The sequence below is a fragment of the Zingiber officinale genome, chromosome 9B, assembly GCF_018446385.1.
Source record: "Zingiber officinale cultivar Zhangliang chromosome 9B, Zo_v1.1, whole genome shotgun sequence".
Classification (NCBI taxonomy): Eukaryota; Viridiplantae; Streptophyta; class Magnoliopsida; order Zingiberales; family Zingiberaceae; genus Zingiber; species Zingiber officinale.
In genome coordinates this window covers 37,399,967-37,412,330 of record NC_056003.1, presented here as the reverse complement: position 1 = coordinate 37,412,330, position 12,364 = coordinate 37,399,967, and the positions used below count along the sequence as shown (strand labels likewise).

At 35.6% G+C, this 12,364-nt stretch overlaps 1 pseudogene; it reads right to left on the bottom strand.

Annotated features, from left to right (window-relative positions):
• Window positions 1–9,408: 9,408 nt before the first annotated feature.
• LOC122022938 lies at window positions 9,409–12,079 on the bottom strand (annotated as a pseudogene).
• Window positions 12,080–12,364: the final 285 nt, after the last annotated feature.

The window sequence follows — 12,364 nt, the reverse complement described above, 5'->3', positions numbered from 1 at the left end:
TTTTGAAAATGCCATGACAGATGGTTAAATAATCAAAATCCTCATTCACCAACTTGTATGATCACATATATAGCCTGAGAGTAAGATATGGTGATTAAACCCTCTACCGATATATCATTGAAGTTTGAAATTTAGTTACAATGTATTATGAATTTTTTTTTTTATCTGTGTGTAGTGACCCAAGAATTGTTAGGATGGGTCTATATGTGCTTTTTTGATTTATTTTGATGATCAATAAATTTTTTTCATAAAATCGAAACGATTATCCTAGGATTATTGAGTAGATAACTGGTGCCAACTAAACAAAATCACATGCATAGATGATATATCATAACTATATTAACAGCTTCCGTTCAACAGATCATCCAAGTTCTCAACAAATCGACAATAGAGTTATAGACCGGTGGAACAGAGCCTTCAAACTTTGAGAAACCTGTTTGGAACTTTGAGCATAATAACTATCAGATAGTCTTGGAAAGACATACCAGCTGAACTAGAACCAAATGTTTGGCAATTACGGAGTTAAAATTTCAATATGATTAAACAACATACCTAATGAATGTTATGCAACAATGAATGACTTGGGGTTGTATTTTACTAGAAAATACAAGCGGATGGAAAATGCAGTTGAGTATTATTATCATGAATCCATGGGAACGTAACAAAATCATGCATCATACAAATCCAAAGATATCTTTGTGAAATCCAATGAGACTATGTTGCAAATCTTTTAATATCTTTTTTCTATTCCTTGGTGCACGAAGCTCCCATCATATAGGGTCCTGAGGAAGGATCCATTGTACACAACCTTATCTTGTTTCTAGCATATCATTGCGGAAAGGAGCTGGTGCGAGAAGCTCAACCAGAAATTCATTGCACTCTCTGCGTTGATCCCTGACCTTAAAAAGGTAATTAAGCAGATCTCATGTTTAGTGGCAAACAATATTGGTTTCTCTTTCTCAGGGTTTGTTGTATTTTTAGTGAGATTACATGAAATAGTAGCTAAGGTGTGTGGAAACATAGAAATATTTATTGATTTATTGTACTTTAGAAGCATCAAATACAATCTATGAGTGAGAGATTATTATCTTTCTTTTATCTTTTATTGAAACCATAAGTTTCGATAAACTTTTGTTCTAAATAAGTTTTGATCATTTAAATTCATTGCATATGTAAATGTACATCTTTTAGGCTGACAAAGCTTCTGTTCTTGAAGACAGTGAAACATGTGAAAGACCTACAAGAAAAAGTGAAAGCCCTAGAAGAGCAAAACATGGAGAGGACTGTCGAATCCGTGGTCCTCATCAAAAGTCCCACATCTTGGTCACTGATGACGGTGGTTCATCATCGGACGAGAACAATCTTGACGAATCATGACCGTCACAACTTCAACCTTTCCCCGAGATCGAAGTGAAGGTGCACGAGAAGACCGTGCTTGTAAGAATCCATAGCGAGAACCACAAAGCTATCCTTGTGAATGTCTTGTCCAAGACTGAGAGCATGAACCTCATCATAACCAACACCAATGTTATGTGCCTTGTCTTGGCTCCTCTATCAATATAATCGTGACAACATAAGTCATAGTGTTGCCATCATGAGGTCTGGGGTTCGAATCTCGACAAAACCGAGGTAAATGTCTCTCTTATGTACTAGTCATTATTCCAAAGACTAGTAGCCGCCCGTGACTTACCTCCTCCGTGTTAGCCCTGGGATAGGTTGGTGGGGGCGCTGAGGGCGAGCGTATTCACCTTTTGCCATTGTGACAACACAAGTCATACTATCGAAACCAAAACCCTAATTCTCATGACCTCTATCAATACAACTATGACAATTTCATTTTTTTGGGGTGTAATGGAAGTGGAGTTCTCAATGACTGTAAGGGTGCGTTTGGTTTAAGTTATCATGTATAACCTTGGTTATGTGATTACTAGTAATCACATAACCAAGATTATAGGGAATAAAACATAACCAAATGTTGTTTGGTTCAACCTAGGTAATGCAACAAAAACTTGTTTGTTTGAAGGTTTTAATGAATACCTTAGTTTAATATTTTACCGTATTACCCTCAGTTACAAAATCAACTATACATAATATTATTATTTATTTTTTATATTTTTTTTACTTTTCTTTTTCTTGTATATTTTTTTTTAACTTTTTTATGTGTTTTTTTTTATTTTTTTAAATGTTTTTATATTTTTTATATTATTCATATTTATATTTTTTTTATTTTTTTACATTTTTAAAATTTTAATTTTTATTTATTTATTTTATTTTTTATTTTTTAATTTTTAATTTTTAAAATTTTTAAATTTTTTAAAAAACTTAAAATTTTTTTAAAAAAAATTTAATTTTTTTAAAAAAATTTTAAGTTTTTTAAAAAAATTTTTAAGTTTTTTAAAAAAATTTTATTTTTTTTTTAAAATTTTTAATTTTTTTTTAAAATTTTTAATTTTTTTTTAAAATTTAAATTTTTAATTTTTAAAATTTAAAATTTTAAAATTTATATTTTTTTAAAAAAAATATTTTTAAAAATTTTAAACATTTTTTAATATTTTTTTTACATTTTTTCTCTTTTTTTCATGTTTTTTCTTATCGGAGGGTATTTTTGGTATAAAAAATTCGTTAACCCCGGAATCAAGAAAAACCTTAGTTTTCTGAGGTTTTTCGATTCCGGGCTGCATGACCCTTTTGCTGACATGTCGGGCATGGAACATTACTGGGGAATCATCGAATACCTAAATCAAACAAGGTTTTTGTTGATAACCTTGGATGGATAACCAAGGTTATCAAGAATAACCCCGAACCAAACGCACTCTAAGGGTATGTTTGGTTCAAGTTATCATGTATAACCTTAGTTATGTGATTACCAAGTAATCACATAACCAAGGTTATGAGGAATAAAACATAACCAAATGTTATTTGGTTCAACTTAAGTAATGCAACAAAAATTTGTTTGTTTGAAGGTTTTAATGAATAACCTAATTTAATATTTTACTATATTACCCTTAGTTACAAAATCAATCGTATATATCCTTTAAACTCCATTTTTTTTTCTTTTTCACGTTTTTCTTTATTTTTAAGGGGTTTTTATTTCTTTTCAGTTTTTTTTCCATTTTTTTATTTTTTAACAAAAAATTAAAGTTTTTTTCCATTTTTTTATTTTTTACATATTTTTATTTTTTTTACGTTTTTTATTTTTTAATGTTTTTTTAAAATTTTTATTGTTTTTTCTATTTTCTATTTTTATATATTTTTAAAATTTTTTAAAAGTTTTTTATTATTTTTTTACGTTTTTTAAATTTTTTACATTTTTTCTAATTTTTTTTTTTATTTTTCCCCCATTTTTTTACATGTTTTCCTATTTTTTAAATTTTTAATTTTTAATTTTATTTTTTTTATTTTTGTCTTTACATTTTTCTTTTTTTATCATATTTTTCTTTTATTCAAGAGTATTTTGGGTAAAAAAATTTCATTAACCTGAGAATCAAGAAAAACCTCAGTTTTTCGATTTCGGGTTGCATGTCCCTTTTGTTGATGTTTCGTGCATGGAACATTACTCGACAATCATCGATTACTTAAACCAAATAGGGTTTTCGTTGATAATCTTTGATGGATAACCAAGATTATTAAGGATAACCCTTAACTAAATGCATCCATCTTGAAGGATATTATAAAACCTGCTTTGGTTTAGCTCAAAATATGATCCTTGTTCCATGCATGAAGTGAGATTTTTGCACGCATGTGGTAGCTTAGCAACTCCCTTTTTATATTTCAAATGGCTAATTAACTAGCAACTTGTTATTTTTCATTAGGTATTAAGATCATAACAGGTTGGCTGAGGATTCTGTCTGTGTCCATGATCAAGTTTGATCAACTTTTACTTGCATTTTAATTTTTTTTCTCTCATAAAGGTCTTAGTACTGCTTACCAACTAGAGATATCACAATCTTCTAAAGAAACATGAGCTCTTTGTGCTCTAGTATAGATGATCTGTGTCATATATGTACTTGAAGAAGTGATAGCTCACGCATTGTCTACTTCCTAAGTGACGTATCAATGATTTTCTAGTCTATAATATGCTACCTACATTCTATGGTGATGTGAGAGTAACAACAATAATAATAACTAAGTTTTATCCATGAGATCGAATATATAAATCCCCCAACGTTATTGAGCTATTCTCCAATTATATCATCATTTATCATTATTAATCTAATTTTCTTTAGATTTTTTCTTTTTTAATATGAATATTTATCATAATTTTATATCATCTCATAGAATATTATGCATTGTTTATTGTCTAATATAGTGTCAATGATTATTTTAGCTTGTAATATGCTACATGCATAGGACTCTTTTAGGGGTAATGGGTACTTGTTTCATATATATATATATATATATATTCTTCATTTTTCTCTCCTATATAGTAAGGAAGGAAGGGTAGAGCATGTGCTTTACCTTGATTTTAAAAATGCTATGATGATATGAAAGATACATAAGGTGTCTAATACGGATATCACTTAAGGATAGAGGAGGAATTAGGAGAAGGAATGGAGGTATTTTGATCATTATACTGTAGCATTCCTTTTAGGGCACTGTTCATAGTGAGCGAAGGGGGGGAGGCGGGGCTTCGTGGGTTTTCTTCTCCGCCACCAAGGACGCACAACCCTTCTTTGTGCTTTCGCCGCGCCACCAAGGATAGGGTCATCTTCTTCCTCCCTCTCACGCTCCTCTCCTCTCGCCGGCAGAAGTCTCCAACCGCCAACATCTCACGCGAACGCCAACCACCTCCTCTTCGCGTCGCCATTGCCGTCTTCTCCTTTCTCATTGGTAAGCCACCACCCCTCCTCTCCTCTTTCTGGTATCCTCCGCCGTAGGAGGACAGACACTGCCGCCACCTTCTCCCTCATCGTTGGTGAGCCACCACTCCCCCCCCTCTCTCTCTCTCTCTCTCGCTCTCGGCTGCATTTTGGACACCACCACAGGTGGAACGCAAGCTCCACCGGAACCCATCAGCCGACGTCGGTAGCCGCTCCCCTTCTCCTCCTCATGTTGCCGCTGCCATCAAATGGACTCAACACAGCCTTCATCACGCTGCCACCTCCTCTTTCGTTGATCTCTAATGCCAGCTGCCTCCTATGCCATTCGCCATCGATGCCTATCGCCGACACGACCAGACCACCCCTCTCTTCTCTTCCCCTCTCTATGGCGGGCGTCGTTGAGTCTGGCGGCTGCCATTGCATTTGGCCACCAGGGCACACCTAGTCGTCGTTTCCTGTCAAGCGAGCAGCACCCCTTTTTCCCTCATGCATGCCACCGACTCCCCTTCGTCGGTTTCTTCGCTCCATAGCCAACAACCACCTTCTAGCGACAGCCAACGACCGACCCATCACCTTGGTCGACCCATTGCATCGGTTCGATATCAATCCATCACTCCTCAGCAGTCGACCCCACTGCCAGCACCTCAGATCCGTCAGTCCGATTTTCCAGCTCTCGATTCGCATAGCAGTCTGCCTCTAATGTCGATCAGGCCCTTGAGCCCTCACTGTCATTATGTTCTGACCTAACTTTGTGATGTTTTATGTTTCGGCCTTCGTGCCATTTTGTATCCTGATTTGCGTGCTGATGTCTTATCTCGGTCTACGTACCGATGTCTTATCCTTGCCTGCGTGCCGATATCTTATCCCGGTCTACGTGCCGATGTCTTATCTCGGCCTGTGTGTTGATGTCATAGCCCGGTCTGCGTGCTAAGGTCGCATCCGGTTTCGTGCTATCGCGTCTGGCTCCGTGTCATCAGATCCAGCTCTTCATCCGGCTCGGAGTCATATGCTCTTCCGAGTCCTGACAACTCGAGCAGCGCCCCAACTAGCTTACCGATTCACCCGAGGGTGCCCCCTGGGTCAGGGTACATTCTCCATTCTTATTCTATGCATATTTCATTATTTTATGTCTTAATCTATTACTTATATATTCGTTGGATCTGCCTCGAGCATCAGGGTACCAGGGACCGGAGCGACTTGGTCGCTGGCTGCAGGTAACGTTGACCAAAAGACTTCTGATGACTTGGTCAACATAGAAGTCATCTCGGCATAACCCTCATTCGGGATGTCACGATTGTGTCAACATTCTATCCACTTCATCCGACGATCCGTCTGACTTAGATTCCAGACAAGATTAGTATCTATTGAAAAGAGATGAGCTTAACAAAGATGTTACCTCTCGATAAAACATATATCGAACAAACGTTAAGATAATACAACAGTGTAGTACACCTAGACTTGACCACGGTTCGGAACCGACGGTTCGACGGTTCGGAACCGCCGGTTCCAGGCAGGTCGACCCTTAACCTTAACCGCCCAAGACGGTTACGGTTCACGGTTCAGAACCGCCGGTTCACGGTTCGGTTCACGATTCGTCACGGTTCAAGATTAATATGTTAAAAAAAATTAAAAATTAAAAATTAAAAATTAAACATTAAAAATTAGAAATTAAAATTTATTAAAAAAAGGACTTGCACTTATTTAAGTTGCCTACGTATCCCTTTAGGGGAATCAAAACTCACGTAGTTCTTTTACATTTTTATCCTTTTATATTTTCATTCACTTCCATTTCCTGTTCCTGTTGTATTTGTTCCTTCAGTATCAAAATCTCCAACTTCGTCATCTGAAAGTTGCATTCCTTGGATTCTTTTCTCCGCTCTGGTCCAATCGTCCAATAATGCTTGGGCTTCCAATGAGTCGGGAGACAAAGTTGATCGTCGTTCATCTAATATGTTGCCGTCGGCACTGAACGCCTGCTCCACAGCAACAGTTGACTCTGGACAAGCTAAAATTTCTTTTGCGATCACGGAGAGAACGGGAAAGCTTTGAGCCTTCTGTGACCACCACTTTAAGATATCGAAGTTTTCACTATCTACTTCATTAAAATCAAAAGAAGTCGTAAAATAATTCTCAAGTTCCTGTGTGGAACTTGAGGATCCCCGTGGACGTTTTGTCCGTTCTTTTAATAAGAGTTGTGCTTTTGTAAGTTTTAAATTACTACTAGTAGTTTGTTGAATTTTAGAAATATTAATTTGTGTTCCATATTTTGCATAATATTGATTATAAATATCATATAAATAAATTCTAACATTATATATAATATTAACTGGATCAGGGGAAGAAGAGTCTTTAATTGGAATTAAAGCATCATAATATAAAGTTAACATTTCTTGTAAAACTTCTAATTTAAATCTAGGATCTAAAGCAAATGCAATTAAATAAATTTCAGGAATTAAATAAAAATATTTTTCCCATTTAGTTTTCATAACTAAGATGCAAGGAGATAAAGATTCATTATTAATATGTTCATTTAAAACTAATACTATATTAGAAAAATTTTCTAAAACTAATTGAGCAGTGGGATAATAAACACCAGAAAGTTGTTCGGTTGCATCATTAAATACTTTTAAAATTTCACAAATACTACTACAAATATTCCATTGTTGTGAAAATAAATATATATTAGTATTAGTATTTTGTGCAAAAAATGAACATAATAATTCTTTATATTGAAATGAATCTTGTAATAATTGGTATGTTGAATTCTAACGTGTTGGTACACCACGTGGAAATTTTTAGGTCTCACTCCATTAATTTTACAAAACCTACCTCATTGTTTCATTATAGATGGATGAGACCATAAATAAGAAATTACAATTCTAATTGGTTTAATATAACTTTCTAAAATTTTTAAACCATCTTGAACACACAAATTTAAAACATGGCATACACAACGAATATGAAAAAATAAACCTCCAATAATAGGTTGACAAACCAATTTTAGATCATCTATACAAGCGGTATTAGAACTAGCATTATCTAATGATATTGAAAATATTTTATGAGTTAAACCATATTCTTCTAAAATTAAACATAATAATTGTGCGATATTATGAGCATTATGTGATTCATCAAAAACTCTATAAGCTAATAATCTTTTTTGGAGGTTCCAAGAGTTATCGATCCAATGGCAAGTCACACCCATATATGAATGTGTTTGCCAATGATCACTCCAAATATCGGAACATAAAGAAACTTTATTATCTAATTTACTAAATTCATCAATTAAATTCTTTTTTCCTTGTTTTACTAATTTTTTAATTGTACGAGTAAGTGTAGTCCTAGGAACACGTTTAGCACATGGATTAAGAGATTCTTTACAAAAATCTTCAAATGTGCATTTAGATCCAAAACTAAAAGAAAGATGTTCTACGGAAACAAATTTAGCTAATGATTCTCTTAATTTATTATCTGAATATAAAAATAAACCGGAATCGGTACTACCGCTAGTTGAAGAAAATCTTGATAATTGTGTTTGAGAACGGTCGAGTCCATATTCCGTCGGGTGCTTCGTTTCTACATGTCGTTTTCCGCCGGCTTGGAATTTGTAGGAAGCATTGCAGTGCTTACATTTTGCACGCATTTCTCTCGACGGAAGAGTGACCTTCTCAAAATGTTTAGTAAAAATAGAAGACTTTAGAGGAGGAAGTTCCCGAACCTTAGAAGTAATTGCATCGGTACTTCCTTGTGTGTCGGGTGTCGGATTCGGAAGATGCTCGATCTCATCATCGGTGGATTGAATGTTGGGGTCCTCCTCCCGCGGATTCATTATTTGCTTTCCCTTCCGAGCTCGAGATGATGCACCTTCACGGCCTCCTTCCATTGTAATTGAAAATTGAAAACGAAAGCGTGTAGAGATTAGAGAATACGAAAAATGAGATTAAGAGTAGAGAAGATATATGTGAAAAATGATGAAATAAGCTCTCTATTTATAGAGTTTTGATAGTAACGGACACTAAATCATAGCCATTGATCAAAAAACGGTCAAATGATCCTAACCGTTGAAAAAAAATACCTAAAAAACCCTCCCAACGACTACGAACCGCTGGTTAACCGGCGGTTCCAACGGTTATGAACTGCCAGTTAACCGGCGGTTCAAGCCGTTTAAAAAAAAAAAAAAAAAATTTTGCGGCTGAACCGCCGGTTTTTACACCCAATGAACTGGAACTGGCCCGGCAACTTGCCGGGCCGGTTCCGGTTCGACCCGGCGAACCGGGTCAACGGGCAACCGGCCCGTTGACCCGGTTACGGGCCCGGGCCGGGTCCGGGCCAGACCCCGCCCGAGGTCGGGTCTACTCCTAAGTCACTTCAGAGTTTCTTGCTTCAGACTTCACATTCGAGTACCTAGATTATCAAGAAGAATATAAGCAAAGATAGGATTGGACGAGATGATAGATAAGAATGTTAAATGTGTTGACTGGAAAACTGATGTTTATGATTATGTTGAGAGGATAGTCACCCATACTAACTCCACGCAATCCACCCAAAGAAGTCTCTGTTCAACTGGAAAAACACCATAAGTGATCAATTGTGCAAAAGGCCAAAGCTTCCACCCTGCCTGTAAGCCAGAACAGTTAGCCATTGATGTTTGTGCCAATGGTTGTTACATAGATAACATGGGGAAAGCCACTTATGGCCAAAATGTAGCCTTCAATTCACTAAAGATATGATTCACACTGCAAGAAGCCCAATACTACATAGTAGATACTATTCCATAAGGCAGACCATGCAGTCTGGTCAAACACCACCTTAGCAGGTACAACCCACCAGTCTTGGAAAGGAAAAAGTGCCTGAAATGCAGAATTACCACATTAGATTGGTGTTGCAACATAAGCAAAAGAATTGATACTCGTGGTATAAGAAGAAAGTATGGCTAACAAATATTTGATAGTAGAAAATTCAACAACCTCACAGAAGTGATAATAATAATGAGAAAGTGACCCATGAAGAGAAAATCCTACAAGTCCGGATCTGAACATGCGAGCTCGATCAAATTCAAATAGTGGTTTTCCTTCATAGCACTGCAACAATATTTATGAATTACATAATAGAGAAGGAATACATCTGAAATGACCTTTAACTTGTAAAACACTGAAGCATGAAATCAACCTGGGCAATCCAATCGCCTAGAGAATAAACAATACCACTTATCAGCATTTTGGCGAGAACTGGATGTGTTTTCAAAGATTGTTCATAAGCGACCCAGTTATGCAATGGTGCATACCTAAGTATCTCATATAATGTCTAACCCTGAAATAGATCAAGAAGGCAAGAGACAACAATGAGCATAACTGCCACGAATTACATACACTAGGCACAAGGGAAACCAATGGCAATAGATAGTACTACATTGTTTTTTCTGTATTTTCTAACAACAAAAATCATGTCAACACAGTGAACTACCTTCTTCAAATCAGTGGTGCATTAAAAGTTCAAGCCCATAAACTAACTCTCTAATTATTAGCACGTGATATATTCTGAAACTTGTGTGACATTGTTTACTAAATGAACAAATCTATTCCTTGTTGATGATACATAAAAAAAAAAACAAGAACGCATCTTGAACCACCAAATGGAACAGAAACCGAGTCTCAGGAACTGATTCACTAGATGGTGTTAACCAGCAAGGCTATTACTGTTCAAATTCTGTCTGGTTCTGTTGATTTGGATGAAGATCATATGGGAAGCAAGAATCATGTATAGTTGCAACACAAGTCATCTTCTTCGATGTGCAACTGATCACAACTTAAATCTAGCTAGTGATTTTTCAGCATTAGCTATACAAGTGTACTAATAGAGATCACGGATTTGATAAAGGAATATGGAAAAAAAACAAATTGAGATTAATGAATCAAATGGTTGGTAGTGATTCATGAGAATTCAATTATAAACTACAAATACAATCTTTTACTCAAGTGCACAGGTTTTGTTTCTATTTTGGTTGAAATCAATAGGCAACCAAATTCCAAGCAACAAACAATCTTCTATTTAATAATTAAATTCTTCCTACAAAAGAGATGTTATGCACAAAGAAGAGAATTACAATGCTTTTCAGACAAATTTGAAGAGCACCATCCCTCGAACATAAAAGACTTGTTATGAATATAAATTAATGTTAAGGAATTATTCATCCATCAGGTTCAATTGGCATTCTTAGTGCTTTTTACTAAAGTTTCTGTCTTACCAAGATTGCTCCTACCGTTCACTTTATCATAGAGTCTACTAGTTTCTTCTTGGCCACCAAACTACAAGTTGTTTCCATCTGAGCACCAACAATCTTGGTTCTTAGAATGTTCATCGAGTATAGTTAAGGAAGTTCAATCAAAACTCCATTCGACAAGATCTAAGTCCCAGAGCAACTTAACCCACATGCCAATAGTCGCTGTCGATGGTGAACAGCTTCGTGATGGCGAAAGTCCCAGCATCTAGAACAATAGCAGCGTTGACAGCCCGATTCAGCGACTTACCAATGTCTTGCTCATCCTCCAAAGAGGAAGAGAAGCCTAACACCACCACTTCCCCACCGCCAACGACTCTGCCGCCGATATCGAGAGCCAAGGCCCGGACTTGGTTGCCAAGCTCCTCAAGAGGCTGCTCCTCCTGCTGCTCCCTCACGGAGGAGGCAATGACCCCGTCCTACTGGTCCGTCGAGTCGCTGCTCTGCACCGGGATGGCATCGAGGTCCTCCTCCGCCAAGACCGAGGCGGCGAAGAAGGAACCCCGTCTCCTTCTGTTGGATATCTTGGGTAGAGAGATGCATCGGCGGCGGGAGGGGCACACAGGCGATGGGATGGGGACACTGGCGGCGTTGCGTAAATAGGGAAGGTAATTTCATCCGAACCCGAACCCGAACCGGAACCGGAACCGGAACTCGATGAAAAATCCGATCCGAATATCCAATAAAATAATATATATATTAAAAAAAAATTTTCTTTTCCTAAAATCAATTTACTATTTTTTTAATAGTAAGAGGAGAGTATAGATGTTTATTTTTTAAAATATATATATATATATATATTTTAATAGATGATTAATTTTAATATATTTTTATTTAATGATAATAGTTGTAATGAAAGAAAAAAATTATAACTATAAAAGATATCCAATCATTTAATGGGTATAGGGTATATCCATCGGATATCCCATACCTGATGAGTATGAGAACGGAAGATATAAAATCTGATCTGAACTTGACCCATTATCATCCCTAGACATAAATACCGTATAATTCATCTCATATATTTGTTTCTTATAACAAATTGATAGGAGTATTTATTAATGAAGTTTGTTAACATAAATAAATCAAATCCAAATTTAGTAATACTCGATTCATTAATTTGTGAATGTATTAATTCTTATAAATTAATTTTTAAATAAAAAAACAATAATTTTAATATTAAATTTTTAGATTTTACATTTTATTTATAAAAAATATAAATAAATATATTACATTTATTTATTAAAATAAAATTATAAATTTTAAT